Raw genomic sequence first — 24,455 nt, forward strand, 5'->3', positions numbered from 1 at the left:
CCCTAACACCATACATAAAAATAAACTCAAAATGGATTAAAAACCTAAATGTAAGGCCAGACAGTATAAAACTCTTAGAGGAAAACATAGGAAGAACTCTGAATGACATACATCACAGCAGGATCCTATTTAACCCACCTCCTAGAGAAATGGAAATAAAAACAAAAATAAACAAATGGGACCTAATGTAACTCAGAAGCTTGTGCACAGCAAAGGAAACTATAAACAATATGAAAAGACAACCTCAGAATGGGAGAAAACATTTGAAAATGAAGCAACTAACAAAGGATTAATCTCCAGAATTTACAAGCAGATGATGCAACTCAATATCAAAAAAACCCAAAACAACCCAATCCAAAAATCGGCAGAAGACCTAAATAGACATTTCTCCAAAGATATACAGATTGCCAGCAAACAATGAAAGAATGCTCAACATAATTAATCATTAGAAATATGCAAATCAAAACTACAATGAGATATAATCTCACACCAGACAGAATGGGCATCATCAAAAAATCTACAAACAATAAATGCTGGAGAGGGTGTGGACAAAAGGGAACCCTCTTGCACTGTTGGTGGGAATATAAATTGATACAGCCACTATGGAGAACAGTATGGAGGTTCCTTAAAAAACTAAAAATAGAATTACCATACAACCCAGCAATCCCATTACTGGGCATATACCCTGAGAAAACCATAATTCAAAAAGAGTCATGTACCACAATGTTCATTGGAACTCTATTTACAATAGCCAGGACATGGAAGCAACCTAAGTGTCCATCAACAGATGAATGGATAAAGAAGATGTGGCACACATATACAATGAAATATTACGCAGCCATAAAAAGGAATGAAACTGAGTTATTTGTAGTGAGGTGGATGGACCTAGAGACTGTCATATGGAGTGAAGTCAGAAAGAGAAAAACAAATACAGTATGCTAACACATATATATGGAATCTAAAAAAGAAAAAAAAGGTCATGAAGAACCTAGTGGCAGGATGGAAGTAAAGATGCAGACCTAGTAAAGAATGGACTTCAGGATATGGGGAGGGGGAAGGGTAAGCTGGGTCAAAGTGAGAGAGTGGTATGGACATATATACACTACCAAATATAAAACAGATAGCTAGTGGGAAGCAGCCGCATAGCACAGGGAGATCAGCTCGGTGGTTTGTGACCACCTAGAGGGGTGGGATAGGGAGGGTGGATGGGAGGGAGATGCAAGAGGGAAGAGATATGGATATATATATATATATGTATGTATGTATAGCTGATTCACTTTGTTATAGAGCAGAAACTAACACACCATTGTAAAGCAATTATACTCTAATAAAGATGTTAAAAAAAAAAAGACAGGAAGAGAAAACAAAAAGACACATATAAGGGAGCCCCTATAAGGTTATCAGCTGATTTTTTTACAAGATTCACAGGCCCGGGGGAGTGGCCTGGTATATTTAAGATACTGAAAGGGGAAAATCTACAAGTTCAGATACACTACCCAGAAAGATTATCATTCAGTATTTAAGGGGAGATAAAGAACTTGTCAAGCAAGCAAAAACTAAATGAGTTACTCAGTACTAAACCAGTCACAAAAGAAATGTTAATGTCTTCTCTAAGTCGGAAATAAATGTCTACAGCAATCAGTAAGAATTTCAAAGAAAGGAGAAAAATCCCCTAGTAAAGGCAAATATATAGTAAAGGCTGCGGATCAACAACTTAAATAAGCTAGAACAATATATAAAAGATAAAAATTTAAAAAGCAACTATAAGTACAATAAACAGTTAAGGGATAAAAGTGAAGTTATAAAATATGATCTCAAAACCACAAAATGTGGACAAGGAGAGTAAAAAATGTAGATCTTTTAGAAAGTGCTTGAACTTAAGTGACTATCAGCTTAAAACAAGTAGATATATTTATAGGTCACCATCTATGAACTCCTTAGTAATAGGTACACAAAAAGTAGAGAGAAAGGTACACAAGCATACTGCTAAAGAAAATGATCAAACCACAAGGGACAAAACTAAAAGAAGAAGAAAAGAGAATAAATACAAAAACAACCAGAACAAGTAACAAAATGACAATAAATACATACTTATCAATAATCACATTAAATGTCAATGGAATGAATGCTGCAATCAAAGACATAGGGCTGCTGATTGGATTAAAAAAAAAAAGACCCATCTATATGCTGCTTACAAGAGACCCACTTCAGCTAAAGACACACTCAGGCTGAAAGTGAGTGGATGAAAGAAAATACTTCATGAAAATGGAAATGATAAGAAAGCTGGTTAACAATATTCATATCAGACAAAATAGACTTTAAAACAAAGTCTATAATAAAAGACAACAAAGGGCATCTTGTAATGATAAAGGGATCAACACAAGAAGAGGGTAACATTTGTTAACATATGTGCACCTAATAAAGAAGCACCTAAATATATAAAGCAAATTTTAAGGGACATAAAGGGAGAAATTGATAATAATACAATAATATTATGGGATTTTAAAACGCTACATACATCAATGAACAAATCAGACAGGAAAAAAAATGACACAGTAGTTAAATGACACAATAGACCAGTGGACTTAATAGCTATCTCAGTACATTCCATACAAAACTAGCAGAATACATATTCTTTTCAAGTGGACATGGAATTTTCCCAGGATAGATCACATACAAGGCCCCCAACCAAGTCTCAATATATTTAAGAGAATAGAGATTATATCAAGCATTATTTTCCCCAACCACAGTGCTATGACAGAAAAAACCAATTACAAGAAGAAGAATGGGAAAAACACAAACACGTGGAGACTAAACAACATGCTACTAAAAAAAGAAAAAAACACAGAAAAACAATGGGTCACTGAAGAAAACAAAAAGAAAATCAGAAAATACCTCAAGACAAATGAAAATAAAAACACAACTTTCCAAAAGCAGGACTCAGCAAAAGGAATTCTAAGAGGGAAGTTCATAGCGATACAGGCCTCCCTCAAGTAATAAGAAAAATCTCAGATAAACAACTTAATCTATCATCTAAAGGAATTAGAAAAAGAAAACCATATAAGCCCAAGTCAGCAGAAGAAAGGAAATAATGAAGAGCAGAGAGGAAAGAAATAAGAGATCATAAAAACAATAGAGGGGCTTCCCTGGTGGTGCAGTGGTTAAGAATCCGCCTGCCAATGCAGGAGACACAGGTTTGAGCCCTGGTCCGGGAAGATCCCACATGCTGTGGAGCAACTAAGCCCGTGAGCCACAACTACTGAGCCCGTGTGCCACAACTACTGAAGCCCGTGTGCCTAGAGCCCGTGTTCCGCAAAAAGAGAAGCCACTGCAATGAGAAGCCCGTGCACCGCAACGAAGAGTTGCCCCCACTCGCCACAACTAGAGAAAGCCCGCGTGCAGCAACGAAGACCCAATGCAGCCAAAAATAAATAAATTAATTAATTTTTTTAAAAAAACATAGAAAAAGATAAGTGAAACCAAGAGCTGGTTTTTTGAAAAGATCAACAAAGTTGATAAACATTTAGCCAGGCTCACCAAGGAAAGAGAGGACCTAAATAAACAAGATAAGAAATGAAAGAGGAGAAATAACAATTGATATCACATAGATACAAAAATCAATAAGAGAATACGATGAACAGCTGTATGCCAATGAATTGGACAACCTAGAAGAAACAGACAAATTTCTAGAAACACACAGCTTGCTAAGATTGAATCAAGAAGAAACAGACAATTTGAACAGACTGATCACTAGAAATGAAATTAAATTTGTAATATAAGGACTCCCAGCAAACAATAGTCCAGTACTAGAAAGCTTGACATGGGAATCCTACCAAACACATAAAGAAGAGCTAATACCTATTCTTTTTAAACTACACCAAAAAACTGAAGAGGGCAGAACACTCCCAAATTCATTCTAATAGGCCACTATTACCCTGATACCAAAACCAGACAAAGACACTACAAATAGAAAATTACAGGTCAATATCTCTGATGAATATAGGTGCAAAGATAATCAACAAAATATTGGCAAATTGAATTCAATATTAGGTAAAGCGAATCATACAGCATGACAAAGTGGGATTTATTCACAAGATGCAAGGATAGTTCAATATCTGCAAATCAATCAATGTGTTACACCATATTTAAAAAAGGAAAGAATAAAAATCACATGATCATCTCAGTAAAAACATTTACACAATTCAACATCCATTCATCTTAAAAACTCTCATCAGAAGGCGGAGTCAAGATGGTTGTGTGGGAAGATGTGGAGTTAGCATCTCCCCACAAGTAGGGGGCCTGCCGGCCACTGGGGGAAGACTCTGATGCCTAAGGAGATGGGAGAAACCCCAAAGTGAACTGGTAGGACATAGGGGAACTGACGGGGGAGGAGAAGTGGAGGCCAGAGAGGAGTGGCACCCCTGAAGTCAGGGAGATCAGGAGAGGCAGATGGGAGGGACTCTCCAGGAAGAGTGGGAGAGGAGCAGAGGGCAATCACCTGGCCCACTCAGGCCAGGAAGCCTGCTGAGTTCCCAAGCTAGTAACACCCCTCCAAAGCCCCATTCAGGCCACCAGGATGCTGAGGGCATAGGAGAGAGGCCAGGGAGATCAGGAGAAGCAGGAGGGAGGGGCCCTCCAGGACGACTGGGAGAGGAGCAGAGGGTGACTGTCCCACCCACTCAGGCCCAGGAGCCTGCTGAGCTCCCAGGCTGGTAACACCCTCCAAAGCCCCCTCCAGGCTGCATGGGAACTGGGGGCATAAGAGGGAGGCCAGGGAAATCAGGAGAGGCAGGTGGGAGGGGCCCTCTGGGAGGAGCAGGAGAGGAGCAGAGGGCGATTGCCCTGACCACTTGGGCCCAGGAAGCCTGCTGGGCTCCCAGGTGAGGTTCCCTGCCCTCTGAGACAAGAGTGGGGGGCACGCCTGGGCCCCTTCTGTTCCTTGAGCCTAAGCCCCACCCCTCACAGTCCCCAGGGCCTTTTCCAGCCCTGTGGTCCTGAGCATTGGCCCTGCCCACTTCCCAAACCTCACCCTTGCTTAGACCCTGCCCTTCACAGCCAAGGCCTTTCCCCCCACACATTTTTTTCTTTTCCCTCCTCCTCTTTTTTTTACTATTGTGATACTTATGCACCTTCTGGCTGTTGATTAATCTATATTTTTATTTTTTTCCTAACATATTTGTTAGTTTCCTAGTCTATTTTTATTTTTTACATTGTTATTCTTTTTTTTTTTTTTTTTTTTTACCTCCCCAGACAGCTTTCAGGATCTTGGTTCATGAGCCCAGAATGGGGCCAAAGCTCCTGTGGTGGGAGCTCTGAGTCCAAGCCACCGGAGTAATAGAGAACCTCAGACCCCAGGGAATATTCATCAGAGTGAGGTCTCACAGAGTTCCTCATCTCAGTACCAAGACCCAGCTCTATCCAATAGCCTACAAACTCCAGTGTTGGAAGCCTCAGGTCAAACCACCAGTAAGACAGGAACACAATCCCACTCAAAAAAAAAAAAAGAGAGATGACAAAAATCTTTGTCACAGATGAAGTAGCAAGGTAAAAACATACAAGACCAAATAAATGAAGAGGAAATAGGCAATCTACCTGAAAAATAATTCAGAGTAATGATAGTAAAGATGATACAAAATCTCAGAAACAGAATGGAGGCATAGATTGAGAAAATACAAGAAATGTTTAAAAAAGATCTAGAAGAACAAAAGAACAAACAAACAGAGATGAAGAGCACAATATCTGAGATGAAAAATATACTGGAAGGAATAAAGAACAGAATAGCTGAGCAGAAGAACGAATAAGTGAGCTGGAAAACAAAATGGTAGAAATAACTGCCAAAGAGCAGAAAAAAGAACAAAGAATGAAAAGAATTGAGGACCATCTCAGAGACCACTGGGACAACACTAAATGCAACAACATTCGAATTACAGGGGTCCCAGAAGAAGAGAAAAAAAAGGGTCTGAGAATATATTTAAAGAGATTATAGTGGAAAACTTCTCTAACATGGGAAAAGAAATAGTCACCCATGTCCAGGAAGCACAGAGACTCACATATATCATAAACTCTAGGAAAAACACACCAAGACACATATTAATCAAACTAACAAAAATTTAATTCAGGCATAAGCAAGGAGAGACCTTCAAGATGGTGGAGGAGTAAGACATGGAGATCACCTTCCTCCCCACAAATACATCAAAAACACATCTACATGTGGAACAACTACTACAGAACACATACTCAATGTGGGCAGAAGACCTCGGACTTCCCAAAAGGCAAGAAACTCCCCCACATACCTGGGTAGGGCAAAAGAAAAAAGAAAAAATAGAGACAAAAGAATCAGGACAGTACCTGCACCTCTGAGAGGGTGCTGTGAAGGAGGAAAAGTTTCCACACACTAGGAAGCCCCTTCAATGGTGGAAATGGTGGGTTGAGGGTTAAACTTTGGAGCCACAGAGGAAAGCATAGCAAAAGGGGTGCAGAAGGCAAAGCACAGAGATTCCCGCACAGAGGATCGGTGCCAACCAGCACTTACCAGCCTGAGAGGCTTGTCTGCTCACCTGCCAGGGAGGACTGGGACTGGGAGCTGAGGCTTGGACTTTGGAGTTCAGATCCCAGGGAGAGGACTGCGGTTTCCTGTGTGAACACAGCCTGAGGGGGGCTAGTGTACTACAACTAACTGGGAGGGAATCTCGGAAAAGGTCTGGAACTGCCTAAGAGTCAAGAGACCACTGTTTCAGGGTGCACGAGAAAAGGGGATTCAGAGCACCACCTAAACAAGCTTCAGAGATGGGCACAAGCTGCAGCTATCAGTGCGGACACCAGAGATGGGCATGAAACGCTAATGCTGCTGCTGCAGCAACCAAGCAACCAAGAAGCCTGTGTGCAAACACAGGTCACTATCCCCACCTCCCCTCCCGGGAGCCTGTGCAGCTCACCACTGCCAGGGTCCCATGATCCAGGGACAACTTCCCGGGGAGAACACATGGCACACCTCAGGCTGTTGCAAAGTCATGATGGCTTCTGCTGCCTCAGGCTCGCCCCACATTCTGTACCCCTCCCTCACCCCGGCCTTAGTGAGCCAGAGCTCACCATCAGCCGCTCCTTTAACCCACACCTGTCTGGGTGAAGAACAGGTGCCAGAGGACGACCTACATGCAGAGGTGGGGCCAAATCCAAAGCTGAACCCCAGGAGCTGTGCAGACAAAGAAGAGAAAGGGAAATTACTCCATGCAGCCTCAGGAGCAGTGGACTAAATCTCTACAATCAACTTGATGTACCCTGCATGTGTGGAATATCTGATTAGTCAGTGAATCATCCCAAAATTGGAGCAATGGACTTTGGGAACAACTGTAGACTTGGGGTTTGCTGTATGCAACTGACTAGTTTCTGATTTTTATGTTTATCTTAGTATAGTTTTAGTGCTTCTTAACACTGATGGATTTCTTTATTGGTTTGGTTTCTCTATTTTTTTCTTACTTTTTAAATTTTAATAAAATTTTTTAAAATAATTTTTAATTTTATTTTATTATTACTTCTTTTCTTTATTTTTTTTCCCTTTTCTTCTGAGCCATGTAGCTGACAGGGTCTTGGTGCTCTGGCAGGGGGTTAGGCCTGAGCCTCTAAGGTGGGAGAGAGGAGTTCAAGACATTGGTCCACCAGGGACCTCCTGGCCGCATGTAATATCAGCTGGCAAGAGCTATCCCAGAGATCTCCATCTCAATGCTAAGACCCACCTCCAATCAATGACCAGCAAGCTCCAGTACTGGACACCCATGTCAGACAATTAGCAAGACAGGAACACAACCACACGCATTAGCAGATAGGCTGCCTAAAATCATATTACATTCACAGACACCCCAAAACACACCAACAGACACGGTCCTGCCCACCAGAAAGACAAGATCCAGCCTCATAAACCAGAACACAGGCACCAGTCCCCTCCACCAGGAAGGCTACACAACCCACTGAACCAACCTTACCAACTGGGGGCAGACACCAAAAACAACGAGAACTATGAACCTGCAGCCTGTGAAAAGGAGACCCCAAACACAGTGAGTTAAGCAAAATGGGAAGACAAAGAAACACACAGCAGATGAAGGAGCAAGGTAAAAACCCACCAGACCTAACAAATGAAGAGGAAATAGGCAGTCTACCTGAAAAAGAATTCAGAATAATGATAGTAAAGATGATCCAAAATCTTGAAAACAGAATAGAGAAAATACAAGAAACATTTAACAAGGGCCTAGAAGAACTAAAGAGAAAACAAACAATGATGAACAACACAATAAATGAAATTAAAAATTCTCTAGAAGGGATACATAGCAGAATAACTGAGGCAGAAGAACGGATAAGTGACCTGGAAGATAAAATAGTGGAAATAAATACTGCAGAGGAGAATAAAGAAAAAAGAATGAAAAGAACTGAGGACAGTCTCAGAGACCTCTGGGACAACATTAAAAGCACCAACATTCGAATTATAGGAGTCCCAAAAGAAGAAGAGAAAAAGAAAGGGACTCAAAAATATTTGAAGAGATTACAGTTGAAAACTTCCATAACATAGGAAAGAAATAGTCAATCAAGTCCAGGAAGTGTAGAGAGTCCCATACAGGAAAAATCCAAGGAGAAACACACCAAGACACATATTAGTCAAACTATCAAAAATTAAATACAAAGAAAACATATTGAAACAGCAAGGGAAAAGCAACAAATAACATACAAGAGAATCCCCATAAGGTTAACAGCTGATTTTTCAGCAAAAACTATGCAGGCCACAAGGGAGTGGTAGGATATACTTAAAGTGATGAAAGAGAAATACCAACAACCAAGATTACTCTACCCAGCAAGGATCTCATTCAGATTCAACAGAGAAATCAAAAACTTTACAGACAAGCAAAAGCTAAGAGAAATCAGCACCATCAAACCAGCTTTAATTAAGAAATGGCAATAGGAACACACATAGCGATAATAACTTCACAGGTGAATTCTATCAAAAATTTACAGAAGAGCTAACACCAAGCCTTCTCAAACTCTTCCAAAAAATTTCAGAGGGAGAAACACTCCCAAATTCATTCTACGAAGCCACCATCACCCTGATATCAAAACCAGAAAAAGATATCACAGAAAAAGAAAATTATAGGCCAATATCACTGATGAACATAGATGCAAAAATCCTGAACAGAATACTAGCAAAGAGAATCCAACAGCACATTAAAAGGATCATACACCATGATCAAGTGGGATTTATCCCAGGGAGGCAAGGATTCTTCAATATATGCAAATCAATCAATGTGATACACCACATTAACAAATAAGGAATAAAAACCACATGATGAACTCACTAGGTGCAGAAAAAGCTGTTGACAAAATTCAACACCCATTTATGATAAAAACTCTCCAGAAAGTGGGCATAGAGGGAAACTACCTCAACATAATAAAAGCCATATATGACAAACCCACAGCAAGCATCATACTCAATGGTGAAAAACTGAAAGCATTTCCTCTAAGATCAGGAACAAGACAAGGATGTCCACTCTTGCCACTGTTATTCAACATAGTTTTGGAAGTCCTAGCTACAACAATCAGAGAAGAAAAAGAAATAAACCAACACAAATTGGAAAAGAAGAAGTAAAAGTATCACTGTTTGCTGATGACATGATACTATACATTGAAAATCCTAAAGATGCCACCAGAAAACTACTAGAACTAATCAATGAATTTGGTAAAGTTGCAGGATACAAAATTAATGCACAGAAATATCTGGCATTCCTATACACCAACAATGAAAAATCAGAAAGAGAAATTAAGGAAACACTTACACTTACCACTGCAAAAAAAGAATAAAATACCTAGGAATAAACCTGCCTAAGTATGTGAAAGACTTTTACTCAGAAAACTATAAAACACTGATGAAAGAAATCAAAGATGACATAAACAGATATAGAAATATACTATGTTCTTTGATTGGAAGAATTGTGAAAATGACTATACTACACAAAGCAATCTACAGATTCAGTGCAATCCCTATCAAACTACCAATGGCATTCTTCACAGAATTAGAACAAAAATTTCACAATTTGTATGGAAACAGAAAAGACCCCGAATAGCCAAAGCAATCTTGAGAAAGAAAAAAGGAGTTGGAGGAATCAGGCTCCCCAACTTCAAACTATACACGAAGCTACAGTAATCAAGACAGTATTGTACTGGCAAAAACATAAATATAGATCAATGGCACAGGATAGAATGCCCAGAGAGAAACCCATGCACATATGGGCACCTAAGTTATGACAAAGGAGGCAAGAACATACAATGGAGAAACCACAGCCTCTTCAATAAATGATGCTGGGAAAACTGGACCGCTACATGTGAAAGAATGAAATTAGAACACTACCTAACACCATACACAAAAATAAACTCCAAATGGATTAAAGACTTAAATTTAAGACCAGACACTATAAAACTCTTAGAGGAAAACACAGGAAAATCTCTTTGACATAAACCACAGCAAGATCTTTTTTGACCCACCGCCTAGAGTAACAGAAATAAAAACAAAAATAAACAAATGGGACTTAATTAAACGTAAAAGCTTTTGCACAGCAAAGGAAATCATAAACAAGACAAAAAGTCAACTCTCAGAATGGGAGAAAATATTTGAAAATGAAATAACAGACAATGGATTAATCTCCAAAATATACAAACAGCTCATGGAGGTCAATATCAAAAAAACAAAGAATCCAGTTAAAAAATGGGTAGGAGACCTAAATAGCCATTTCACCAAGGAAGTCATACAGATGGCTAAGAGGCACATGAAAAGTTGCTCAACATCACTAATTATTAGAGAAATGCAAATCAAAACTACAATGAGGTATCACCTCATGCTAGTCAGAATGGCCATTATCAAAAAACCTAGAAACAATGAATGCTGGAAAGGGTGTGGTGAAAGGGGAATCCTCCTGCATTGTTGGTGGGAATGTAAATTGATACAACCACTATGCAGAACAGTATGGAGGTTCCTTAAAAAACTAAAAATAGAACTACAATATGACCCAGAAATCCCACTACTGGGCATTTACCCTGAGAAAATCATAATTCAAAAAGAGTCATGTACCACAATATTCACTGAAGCACTATTTACAATAGCCAGGACATGTAACCAACCTAAATGTCCATCGACAGATGAATGGATAAAGAAGATCTGGCACATATATATAATGGAATATTACTCAGCCATAAAAAGAAATGAAATTGAATTATTTGCAGTGAAGTGAATGGACCTAAGTTATGTCATACAGAATGAATTAAGTCAGAAAGAGAAAAACAAATACCATATGTTAACGTATATATATCTAATCAAAAAAAAAAAGCTACTGATGAAACCAGTTGCAGAGCAGGAATAAAGAGGTAGACGTAGAGAACAGACTTGAAGAAATGGGGTGGGAGGGTGAAGCTGGGGCAAAGTGAGAGTAGCATCGATATATATACACTACTGAATGTAAAAGAGTTGGCTGGCGGGAAGCAGCACAATAGCACTGGGAGATTGGCTCAGTGCTTTGCGATGACCTAGAGGGGTGGGATAGGGCGGATGGGGGGGAGGCTTAAGAGGCAGGGGATATGGGGATATGTGTATGCCTATGGCTGATTTGCTTTTTTGTGTATCAGAAACACAGTATTGTGAAGCAATTATACTCCAATAAAGATTTATTTAAAAAAATTTTTAAATAAATTAAAAAAATAAACTCTCATCAAAGTGTGTTTAGAGGGGAAATATCTCAAGACCTATTTATGACAAGTGCATAGCTAACATCAATGGTGAAAAGTTGAAAGCTTTTCCTCTAAGATCAGGAACAGGACAAGCACACCCATTCTCACCACTTCAATTTAACATAATATCGAAAATCCTAGCCACAGCCATCAGACAAGAAAAAGAAATAATAGGCATCCAAATTGGGAGGGAAGAAGTAAAACAGTCACTATTTGCAGATGGCATGATACTATTTATAGAAAACCTTAAAGTCTCCACGAAGAAACTATTAGAACTAATAAATGAATTTAGTAAAGTTGTGGGATACAATTATATACAGAAATCCATTGCTTTTCTTTACACTAATAATGAACTATCAGAAAATGAAAGCAAGAAGACAATCTCATTTAAAATTGCATCAAAAAGAATAGATATAGAAATAAAGTTAACCAAGGAGGTGAAAGACTCTGAAAACTACATGACAATGATGAAGAAAATTGAAGATGATATAAAGTAATGGAAAGATATCCCATGTTCATGGTTTGGAAGAATTAATATTGTTTAAATGTCCATGCTAAGCAAAGCCATCTACAGTAAGTCCCCTACATATGAACTTTCAAGTTGCAAACTTCCAAAGATGCAAACATGCGTTCACATGTCCAATCACGTAAGTTAGTTCATGTGTCTGGCATACACTGTCACATGCATGCATCCTCTACAAGTGGTTGCGCTTTTGTGTACTTTACTGTGCAGTACTGTATAGAGTACAGTAGTGCAGTATCTTTATTTCAAGCCCAGGATGTCTGGAATCAAGCGTAAAAGCAGCAGTGATGTAGCTGGTACTGCTACCAGTCCCTGTATGCCAGCTGTTGTACTGTACTACTGTACTTTTCAAGGTACTGTACTGTAAGATTTAAAATGTTTACTTTTTTTGTTTTTTATGTATTATTTGTGTGAAAAGTATTACAAACCTATTACAGTACAGTACTATATAGCCAATTGTGTTAGTTTGGTACTTAAGCTAACTTTGTTGAATTTATGAAGAAATTGGACTTACGAATGTGCTCTCTGAACAGAACTCATTTGTATTTAGGGGACTTAGTGTATAAATTTAATGCAATCGCTCTATCAAAATACCCATGATAGTTTTCACAGAGCTAGAACAAATAATCCTAAAATTCAGATGGAATCAAAAAGACCCTGAATAGCAAAGGAAATCTTGATAAAAAAGAATAAAGCTGGAGGTATCACAATCCCTGATTTCAGAATATACAAAAGTACAGTCATCAAAACAGTGTAGTACTAGCACAAAAACAGACACATAGATCAATGGAACAGAATACAGAGCCCAGAAATAAATCCATGCACTTACAGTTAATTAATCTACGACAAAGAAGGCAAGAATATACAATGGAGAAAAGACACTCTCTTTAATAAGTGGTGCTGGGAAAACTTGACAGCTACATGTAAAACAATGGGATAAGAATATTCCCTCACATTATATACAAAAATGAATTCAAAATTGCTTAAAGACCTAAATGTAAGACATGAAACCATAAAAGTCCTAGAAGAAAACATAGGCATAACACTCTTTGACATAAACTGTAGCAATATTTTTTGGATGTCTCCTAGGGCAAAGGAAACAAAAGCATAAATAAACAAATGGGACCTAAGTAAATTCAAAAGCTTTTGGGACTTCCCTGGTGGTCCAGTGGGTAAGACTCTGCGCTCCCAATGCAGGGGGCCTGGGTTCAATCCCTGGCTGGGGAACTACATCCTGCATCCATGCCACAACTAAGAGTCCACATGATGCAACTAAGAAGTCTGCATGCTGCAACTAAAAATATCCTGCATGCCACAACTAAAGATCCCGCATGTCACAATGAAGATCACGTATGCTGAAACTAAGACCTGGCACAGTCAAATAAATAAATATTAAAAAAAAAACTTTTGCACAGCAAAGGAAAACCATTGACAAAATGAAAAGACAACCTACTGACTGGGAGAAAAATATCTGCAACATCCAAAGCATAAAAACAGATCATACAACTCAATATCAAAAAAAAAAAAAACCCAAACAACCCAATTAAAAATGGACAGATAGGGGCTTCCCTGGTGGCGCAGTGGTTGAGCGTCCGCCTGCCGATGCAGAGGACACGGGTTCGTGCCCCGGTCCGGGAGGATCCCACATGCTGCACAGCGGATGGGCCCGTGAGCCATGGCCGCTGAGCCTGCGCGTCCGGAGTCTGTGCTCCGCAACAGGAGAGGCCGCAGCGGTGAGAGGCCCGCGTAACGAAAAAAAAAAAAGGACAGATAAATGTCTGTGCAGCTTATTTTTTCAAGGAAGACATACGGATGACCAACAAGCACATGAAAAGATGCTCAACATCACTAATTATCAGAGACGTTCAAATTAAAACCACAATGACCACCTAGAGAGGTGGGATAGGGAGGGTGGGAGGGAGACACAAGAGGGAGGAGATATGGGGATGTATGTATATGTATAGCTGATTCACTTTGTTATACAGAAGAAACCAACACACCATTGTAAAGCAATTATACTACAATAAAGATGCTTTTTAAAAAAACACAATGAGATGTTACCTCACATCTATAAGAATGTCCATCATCAAAAAGACCACAAATAACATATGTTGGTGAAGATATGGAGAAAAGGGAACCTTTGAACACCATTGGTGGGAATGTATACACTGGTGCAGCCAGTGTGGAAAACAGTATGGAGGTTCCTCAAGAAACTAAAAATAGAACTACTATATGATCCAGCATTTCCACTCTTTGATATATATCTGAAAAATACGAAAACACTGATTTGAAAAGATACATGCACCCCAATGTTCATAGCAGCTTTATTTACAATAGCCAAGACATGGAAGCAACCTAAGCATCCATCAGCAGATGAATGGATAAATACAATGGGTACTCAGCCATAAAAAGAATGAAATTTTGCCATTTGGAACAACATGGGTAGACCTGGAGGGCATTGTGCATAGTGAAATAAGTCAGACAGAGAAAGATAAATACTGTATATTATCATTTATATGTGGAATGTAAAATATAAAACAAACTAGTAAATATAACAAAACAGAAACAGACTCACAGATATAGAGAACAAACTAGTGGATACCAGTGGGGAGAGGGAATTGGTGAGAGTCAAAATAGGGGTAGGGGATTAAGGGGTACAGATTACTATGTGTAAAATAAGCTACAAAGATATATTGTACAGCACAGGGAATACACCTAATATAACAACTTTCAGTTGAGTATAACTATAAAATTTTTGAATAACTATGTTGTACACCTGAAACTAATATTGTAAATCAACTGTATTTCAAGAAAAGAAAAAAAGTTAGTGACTTCAAACAATAAAAAATAAGATCAACAATAGATTAATTGTCATATCAAGGAATTGTGGTAGGTGGCTGATGGAGATGAAAGGGGGATGGGAAAATGCCTTCCTAAGCCTGTTCTGTGACTATTACCAGTTCTGTGACTATTACCAGTCTGCAGAACTATCTTGAGATGGGGGAATAAAAAATCTATTTTTACTGTGTTTCTGTCGAATATTTTCCTCTCAGGAGAAAAAAAGTGAGATGAATAAATTTTATAACAGAGTCAGATGCTCACTTAAGTTTATGCACAAAGAGAAGTGTGCTGAGCCAAAATGGAGTAAAGAGGGACCAGTTTCAGACATTGGACTTTAAGCAGCCCAGGGCAGTGGCCACTGAGAGGAGAAACAAATAATGTATGTCCTAAGATTATTCCTACCTTACTTCCTAGAGTCTCCAGGTGGCACGTCAGGAAAAAAAATACACACACACACATATATATACATACACAAACACACATATACACACACACAGAGAGAGAGAGAAAGAGAGTCCAACAGCCTTCTTGGGTGAGAGGATGGGGCTAGGATTCCCAGGAAATAAAGCAGCTACACTACACTTAAAGAGGGCAGAGTAAGAAAGGGGAGATAGATACATGGAGAGAGTAGATACAAGTATTTCTCCAAAGAAGACATACAGATGGCCAACAGGCACATGAAAAAATGCTCAACATTCCTAATTATTAGAGAAATGCAAATCAAAACTACAATGACGTATCACCTCACTCCAGTCAGAATGGTCATAATCAAAGAGTCTACAAATAATAAATGCCAGAGAGGGTGTAAAGAAAAAGGAATCCTCTTCACTGTTGGTAGGAATGTAAACTGGTAAAGTCACTATGGAGAACAGTATGGAGGTTCCTTAAAAAACTAAATACAGAGTTACCATATGATTCTACAATCCTGCTCCTGGGCATATATATGGAGAAAACTGTAATTCAAAAAGACACATGCACACCCACGTTCACTGCAGCACTACTTACAATAGCCAAGACATGGAAGCAACCTAAATGTCCATTGACAGGTGAATGGATAAAGAAGGTGTGGTGTATATATACAATGGAATATCACTCAGCCATAAAAAAGAATGAAATAATTCCATTTCCAGCAACATCGATGGACCTAGAGATTATCATACGAAGTGAAGTAAGCCAGACAGAGAAAGACAAATATCAAGTGATATTGCTTATATGTGGAATTTTTTAAAAAAGATACAAATGAACTTATTTACAAAACAGAAACAGACCCAGATAGAAAAAGTCTTATGGTTCCCAAAGGGGAAAGTGGGGGCAAGGGATAAATTAGGAGTTTGAGTTTAACATATACACACTACTATATATAAAATATATAACCAACAAGGACCTACTGTATATAGCACAGGGAACTATACTCAATATTTTATAATAACCTATAAGGGAAAAGAATTAGGAAAAGAATATATAAGAATATATATGTGTATGTGTGTGTGTGTGTGTGTATGTGTGTATATATATACATATATATGTAATATGTTTAACTGAATCACTGTGAGTACACCTGAAACTAACACAACATGTAAATCAACTATAGTTCAATAAAAATAAATAAATAAATAAAAGAAAAAGCAAACACAAAACAATAACAACAAAAGTAGCCAGATAAAAAAGGCACAGTAGATATAAACAGAGATATGAATGAAAGCAGGCTTCCTGTCTGAAAAAAAGTTAATCAGGAGACAAAAGAATAGTGTCCTGAAGTATTGGGAAAAGAAAATGACCATATTAAAATTCTATACCTAGCAAAAATGTATTTTAGACAGAAAGGTGAAATAAAAGTTTTTTCCACACACATTTAAAAAAATAATAATACATGCTAAACAGAATTCACCACTAGTCATTATGTACTATAAGATGTGTAAAAGAAGTCCTTCAAGCATAAGGGAAATGATACCAGATAGAAATCTGGATCTCTTTAAACAAATGAAGAGCACTGAAAATGCTAAATGTGTGGGTGTACATATATATATATATACACATATATATATATATATATATATATATATATATATCCCCCAAGTTTTTCTTATTTTTAAATCTCTTTATTAGGGAATTGCCTATTTAAAGCAAATCAATAGCTTTGTATTGTGGTGTTTATAACATATGTAGAAATAAAATATATTTCAACAATAGCCCAAATTCTAGGGAGAGGGAAATGTAAGTATATTGCTATAAGTAATATGACACTACTTCACATACAGGTACACCATATGATAAATCTGTATATTATGAAACTTAAAGCAATCAAACAGAAACCAAAATCAGAATTATAGCTTTGAAACTAACAGAAGCAAAAAGACCAAAAGAAGGCAGAAAAAGAGGAAAAAAGAAACAGAACAGATGGAAAACGTAGAAAATAGCTAACAAGATGGTAGATTTAAGCATGACTGTCAAAATAATCATGTTAAATAAATGGTCTAAACTCCCCAAGTGAAAAGTAGGGATTATTATATTGGATAAAAAAGCAAGACTCAATTACATGTTGCCAATGAGAAACTCACTTTGGATATAAAGGCAAAATAGGTTAAAAGTAAAAGATAAAGCTATTCCATGCTAACTCTAATCGAAAGAAAGCTCAAGTGGCTATGTTAGTATCAGGCAGAATAGATTTTATAGAAAATAATATTACCAGAGGTAAAGAGTGCTTTTTCAAAATGACAAAAGGACCAACTAATCGAGAATACATAACAATCCTAGATGTGTATGCACCTAATAACAGAGATTGAAAACATGAAAGAAAATCTGGTAGTATTATAAGGAACAATAGGCAAATTCATGATTAGAGTAAAATATTATACACTCTTCTCTCAATAATTTATAGAACAAGTAGGCAGAAAATCATTCAGGATATAGGTTTGAAGAACACTATTAACCAACTACAGCTAATTAAAATTTATAGAACATTCCACTTAAAACATCTGAATAAATATGCTACAAGTCTACTTGGAGCATTTATCTAGACAAACCTTATTCTGAGCCATAAAACAAGTTTCAATAAATTTAAAAGAATTCAATTCATAGAAACTCTGTTCTCTGACTACAAGGGAATTAAATAAGAAGTTAATAACAAAGATATCTAGATAATCTACAACTATTTGGAAATAAAATAAAATACTTCTAAATACCTCCTACTTCAAATAAGAAATCAAAATAGCAATTAAAAAGTATTTTGAACAGAAGATAAATGACAACATAATATATTAAAATGTATACAAGACATCTAAAGCAGTACAGAAATTTATGACACTAAATATACTCACATAGGAAAGGAAATGTCTCAAACCAATGACTTTAGCTTCCCCCTTAAGAAAATAGAAAAGAAGAAAAAATTAAGCTCAATGTAAGCAGAAGGAAGGACATAATAAAGGTAGGCGTAGAAATTAATTAAATAAAAATGTAGATAAAATCAATGAAGCCAAAAGCTGGTTCTTTGAGAAATTCAATAAAATGATAAATCTCTAGTCAGACTGATCAGGGAACAAATAGCTATATGCATCCATGTATTTCTACATATATACATGAGAAAGAGAAGTAAAAAATGACCTTTATCAGGAGAGAGAGGGTAACATCTATAAATATTCTACAGATACTAAAGAGGTAGTAAGAGAATATTATGAACCACTTAATGCCAATAAATTCAATAACTTTAATGAAATGTACAACTTCACTGAAAGACACAAAATACCAAAGGTTATTCATGAAGAAATAGATTACTTCTATGGTCTTACATGTATAAAAGTAATGGAATTTATAGCTAAACACTTCCCACAAAGAAAACTCCATACCCAGATGGCTTTACTGGCGAATTCTACCAAACATTTCAGGAAGAAATAGTACCAACGTTACACAAATTCCTCAGAAAAGTAAAGAGGAGGGCATACTTTCCAACTAATTCTGTGAGACAACATTACCATGATACCAAAAGAACAGAAGGCATTATTAAAAAAGGAAACTAAAAACTAATATCTCTTATGAACATAAATGTAAAAATTGACAAAATTTTAGTAAATCTAATCCTGCAATATGTGAAAATGATAATACATCATAATCAATGAGCTTTATCCATGAAACTCATGGTTACTTTAACATTCAAAAATAAATCAAGGGGACTTACATTTTCAGCTCTGACACATAAAGAGCTTGGAAATCATCATTCTTGTCTTTTCAATAAGAAAAAGCTGAACAAACTGAAAATTAATGACTTTTCTTGGATCATTCAGAGAATCGAGCTCTCAGGGCAAACTGCATCCTGAAATCTGGAGACAGGTGAATACAGAGAATCACAGCTGAGACCAGCCTAAATGGAACAGGAGCTGCTGGTATAATAAACTGGTAAGAACACTTAAATGGTAACTTCGATGAACTGCTGGAGGCTAAGTGTGGTCTAGTATGAGAGTGAGAAATTTCTGGGGGCAGCAGAAGTGCCATACTTTTGTGGATTTTACTTGGACATAATCAGGTACTCATGGTAAAGAACCACAAAAAAACACTCACGTTTCTGTCAGGGAAGGGAAAAAGGACCAGAAAATTCTCTATTAGAAAGGTCTGCTCAATAAAGGAAAACACTACCAGAACCTTATCTGAGGTGTGGAAATAAAAATCACTCAATTCCAGCCACCTATAAGCCTTTCTATCTCACTTAAGAAAAAGAAAAGCTGAGAAAATACTTGTGAATATCACACCCAGTGACACAGGCCCACTTAAAGACTGAGACTTAATTACAGGATTATAGACTGCTTCACCTTACCATCACAACAATAGGCCTCCAGTATAATAATAGTGGATTAGAGTGAAAGAGTTCCAAGGCTCAGACTCTACTTAAGAGAGAATTTTTAGGGAAGCCCAAAGACAGAAGTGCAGCAAATAACAAAAACACCAGAAGAAATAAAGTCTCTGGCATCTCATACAGAACAGACTTGTGGTTGCCAAGCGGGAGGCGGGGTGGGGGAGGGATGAAGTGGGAGTTTGGGGTTAGCAGATGCAAACTATTATATATAGAAAGGATAAACAAGGTCCTACTGGGTAGTACAGGGATCTATATTCAATATCCTGAGATAAACCATAATGGAAAAGAATATTTTAAAAACGTATATATAACTGAATCACTTTGCTGTACAGAAGAAATTAAAACAACGTTGTAAATCAAATATACTTCAATTAAAAACGTCTCTGGCATCTACAGCTATAGCAGACATTAGACAAAGCCTATCTCCTATCCAGATTAACTTAAGATATGACACTAAATGCCTATTTATTTCAGATCCTATTATGTGATACATAGTGTATAAATTACAGGCATGCTAAAAGGCAAGCAAAAACATAGCCTGGAGAGACAAATCAAATATATCAGCATCAGATATGGCACAGAGTTTAGAATTATCAGATAATTTAAAATAACTATAATTACTAGGTTAAGAATTCTAATGATAAAGTAGACAATATGCCAGAGCAGATGAGTAATATAAGCAGAGAGATGAAAACACTAGAAAGAATCAAAAGGAAATTCTAGAAATAAAAAAAACTAACAGAAATGAAAAATCTTTTTGATAGGATTATCAGTAGACAGACATGGTCAAAGAAAGAACCAGTGAGTTTGAGGAAAATGTCAGTAGAAACTTTAGCACAGAAAACACAAAGCAGGATAAAAAATGAAAATTCCACACCTAGGCATATCATATTCAAATTGCAGAAAAACAAAGAAAAAGAGAAAATCTTGAAAGCAGCTAGGGGTTTCGCCTTAACTCTAGAAAAACAAAGATGAAAACGATACCAGACTTCTCATCAGTAATCATGCAAGCAAAAAGAGAATAGAGTAAAATACTTAAAATGCTGAAAGAAAAATACACCAACCTGAAATTCTATATTAAATCAAAACTGTCCTTCGAAAGTAAAGGAAAAATAAAGACTCTATCAAACACAACTTGAAGGAATTTATTGCCAGCAGATCTGCCCTGCAAGAAATACTAAAAGTAGTGCTTCTGGGAGATGGAAAATAATATAGGTTAGAAACTTGGATCTACATAAAGAAAGGAAAGACATCTAGGAAGGAATAAATTAAGTTAAAATAAAATCTTTTCTTTTTCTTATTCCCCAATGATCAAATGTTCAGAGTAATAATAGTAACAATGTATTGGGCCATCATAGTATATAGATAAATGGAATGAATGACAGCAATGTTATAAGTATAGGGAATTCAAGGGACTCCAGGTCTGATCTAGGAAAATAATATGACCATGAAGGGCTATCACTTATATAAGCTTTAATGGGTGACACCTTGACAGGTTTGAATATGAAGAAAGTCTCTTATATCAAGAGACTGTTCAGAGATTGTAACATAGGAGTCATTACTTAGGAGAGGAGGGGACAAAGGAGAACTGGAGAGGGGATTAACTGTTTGGGTGATGTTACTAAGCGGCAAGGAAGGGAGACTCTAGGTCAGAGAAATCTAAAATGTCTGGCAGCTTTGGGTCTCAAAACCAGTCTCTATTTTATCACTAACCAACAGATGTGGGTGAGGTTTCATGGGATATACAAAGTAGTCAGTCTCTAAATGTCTAAAAATCTGCTTACATAATTGCATACGTAAAAATTTGAGTTTGGCACCTGTGGGCTTTTAAGCTAATGAATCTCAGCATGCAGTGAAAAATAAACAATTTTAGAGGACATTTCACAGAGGCCATCTTTGACTTATTTATATAACAGTGAGAGATGGAAGGCAGGAATTAGGAATGCTCCAGAATAAGGTACCTGTACTACCTGTGAAGTTGTATAGTGTTTTTTGAGAGTGACCTTAAATTATTCGCAAATATATGTAGCAAACTCCAGGACAACCATTAATTTAAAAAATATACAATTGATATGCTAAGAGAAGAGAGAAAATGGATTCATATAATATGCTCAATTAAAGTCAGAAAAGGCAAAAAATGAGGGGAAGAAAAAAAGAAACACAGAGTAAGTACAACAAATAGAAAACAGTTATAAATGCGGTAAATATTAAAACAATGATATCAGTAATCACTAAATATGAATGGTTTATACATGAACTAAAAGACAGAGATTGTCAGAATGGATAAACAAAGCAAGATCTAAATATATGTTGTTTATGAGAAACCTGTTTTGAATCTAAAATCACAGATAAATTAAAAGTAAAGGGATGGAGAAACATATTCTAATACTAATCAAAGAAAGCTGGAGTAGCTATATTAATCTCATACAAAGCAGACTTCAGAACAGGAAAATTATCAGAGATAAAGAAGATAATTATAAAGGAGTCGATTCTCTTAGGAGATATAACAATCCTTAATATTTTGGCACCAAACAATAGTGTGTCAAAATATGGGAAGCAAAAACTGATTTGCAATGAAAAATAAACAAATCCACTATTATACATGGGGACTTCTATAAAGTCTTTAAACAATCAATAGCTCATGTCTAACTTCCACCTTAGGAAACTAGAGAAAGAAGAGAAATTTAAGCCTAAAGCAAGCAGAAGAAAATAATAGAAATTATAGCAGAAATCAGTGAAGTTGAAAACAGGAAATGGATTCACTGGAGTGAATCAACAGAACCAAAATGCCAGCTATTTAGAATGATAAATAAAATTGATTAATTTCTAGCCAGATTAACCAAGAAAAAAATAGAGGACACAATTTACCTATCTTAGAAATGAAAGAGGTATCCTTACTACTGATTCCTTAGATATCAAAAGGATAATATATGAACATTATGAAAAATTTTATGCCTACAGTTTTGATAACAAATGAAATGTATCATTTAAAAGACACAGACTACAAAAAGTCACATGAGGAAAAACAGATAGTCCAAATAGGTCTATATCCATTAAATACGTTGAATCAATAATTAATAATATTTCAAAAAAGAAAACACCAGGTTTAGATGGTTTTAATGGTGAGTTCTACCAAAGATGTAAAGAACTGATACCAATTCTCTTCAATATCAAGAAAAAAGAAGCAGCAGAACACTTCCTAACTCATTTTATACAGTCAACATTACCCTAACAAAACCAGATAAAGACATTACAAGGAAGGAAAACTACAGGGCAATTTCTCTCATGGTCATAGATGGTACAATCCTCAAGAGAATATTAGCAAACCAAATCCAACAACGTATAAAGAATTATGTAACAGTACCAAGTGGATTTATTCCAGGTAGGCAAAGCTGGTTCAACACTTGAACATCAATGTAATCCTTCACATCAACAGGGATTAATCATGATAATATCAAAATCCTAACAAGATATTTTATGAATATTGAAAGACTGATTCTAAAGTTTTAGGGAAGGCAAAAGACTTAGAATGGTCAAAATACTAAAGAACAAAGTTGGAGGACTGACACTTCAAGTCTTACTATAAAGCCACAGTTATGAAGATAGAGTGGTATTATAAAAAAAAAAACCTTATAAATCAGTGAACTAGTCTCTTGAAGATGGCAGCGAAGGAGGACATGGAGTTTTTGTCTCCCCCCAACTAGGGTACCTGCCGGATGCTGGTGGGGGATCTCGACGACCAAGAAGATGGGAGGAACCCCTGAATGACAAGGTAGGATGTGGGGGGGAGTGAGGGGGGAGGAGAAGTAGAGGTCAGACAGGACTGATGCCCTAGGGGTGGCTGGGAGGGGGGAGGGGTTCCCATGCCTGGAGGGACCCTTGGGGCCTTGGAGGATGAGGAGGGAGTGCACATGGTGTTTCCTCTCCCAATTGGGCCCTAGGAAGACTGCTGGGCTCCCAGGCAGGGTCCACCACCCTCTGAGGCCCACTCTGGGCCATGTTGGTCCAAGGGGCATAGGAGGGAGGTGGGGGGGAGAAGAGGAGAGGTGGACGGGAGGGGCCCTCCAAGACCAGAGGATCAGGGGAGGCACAGTGGGTATTTCCCCCATCCACCTGGGCCCTGGAAAGCCTGCTGGGCTCCCGTGCCTAGTTCACTGTTCTCTGGGGCCCCATCTGGCCTTGTGGGTCCTGGGGATGTGGGAGAGAGTGAGGACGGGGGAAGAGGAGGAAAGGCAGAAGGGGGGGAGCCCTCCAGGACCAATGCATCAGGGGAGGCATGGTGGGTGTTTCCCACACACATTCAGCCCCAGGAAGCCCATTGGGCTTCTGGGTCTGGTCCTCTGCTGTCCAGCGCCCCCTCTGGCCACATGGGTCCTAGGGTCATGGTAGGGGGGAGAAGAAGAGAGGACAATGGGGAGGGGCCCTCCGAGATCAGAGGATCAGGGGGGATCATGCCTAGCATTTCCCCTGCCCACTCGGGCCCAGTAAGCC

Source organism: Lagenorhynchus albirostris, chromosome 1 (genome assembly GCF_949774975.1).
Source record: "Lagenorhynchus albirostris chromosome 1, mLagAlb1.1, whole genome shotgun sequence".
NCBI classification, from domain to species: domain Eukaryota; kingdom Metazoa; phylum Chordata; class Mammalia; order Artiodactyla; family Delphinidae; genus Lagenorhynchus; species Lagenorhynchus albirostris.